Below are 1,054 nucleotides of genomic sequence, written 5' to 3' on the forward strand. Positions count from 1 at the left end.
CAGTTTCTCCTAAAGCCTGCCTTGCTAGCACACTGGTCTCCACCTTCTGGAAACCAGAGTCCTCCTGCCGACCTCCAGCCTGGGATTTCTCATGGTCCCGTCTTCTTATACAAATTAAACAATGCCACAGTTCTCCCACCTGCCAGGCATTCATTCTTGCCTTCCCCAGGGCCTCTCTGATACTCACCATCCGCCTGTCTGTATTGCTACCTCTTGCCAGCTGACTGTACCTCCTGTAACCCCACTGATATCTTGGCACCAAGTAACCACATTCTGATGATCCCAGGACCAACCACACTTCAGCTCAGGAGCAGGAGGCAGAGGAGGCATTTTGTGGAGTCATGTAGTCACTGTCACCAAAGCCAGGCCTGACTAATATAAGTCTCAACATTAGCAGGCCAGTGACAGGGAACAGAGGCACCAATAAACAAAAGCAGGGAGTCAATGTCTGTTACCAGCCTGGGGCTTCTGGCTCTTTCAAGGCTGTGTGATGATGATAATGAGTCCATGAACACGTTTTCCTATTTTCAAAAATTCCTGTCACAACATGCTGAATGGAACATTTTCTCTTGCCCTAGAATTGGTAACCAGATAGCTTTACTTCCTAATACAGCCATAGTTGGACCACACACTGCGTTCATAGCAAAATAAGAGCCAACAAAACATCCCCCCTTACTCCCTAGCTTCAGTCCAGCCTCCAGTTTATACAAGAAGATTGGAAGTTGGGAAAGACAGTATGATGTGTCTCATGTAGGGAGTTCAGTGTTCGTTGTGAAAGGCTTCTTTCTCCCTTAACCGGGGGAGAGGACAGCAGCTTCCTTCTCATATGTAATAGTTAGTGTAACATTAGCTGCCATAACCGATGAGCCCAAACTCTACATAGTAGCTCAAACACAATAGTTTATTTCTCACATAACAGTTCAAAGCAGATGTTCTTGTTCAGCAGAGAGCTTTCATCTATAAGTGATTCAGGGATTCTGGCTTCCCCCATCTTGTGGCTTTGCCATCATTTCCTGAGTCCTCATCACCTGCAACCAACCACTGGAAGTGGAAA

Source organism: Lipotes vexillifer, unplaced genomic scaffold (assembly GCF_000442215.2).
Source record: "Lipotes vexillifer unplaced genomic scaffold, Lipotes_vexillifer_v1.1 scaffold37, whole genome shotgun sequence".
Classification (NCBI taxonomy): domain Eukaryota; kingdom Metazoa; phylum Chordata; class Mammalia; order Artiodactyla; family Lipotidae; genus Lipotes; species Lipotes vexillifer.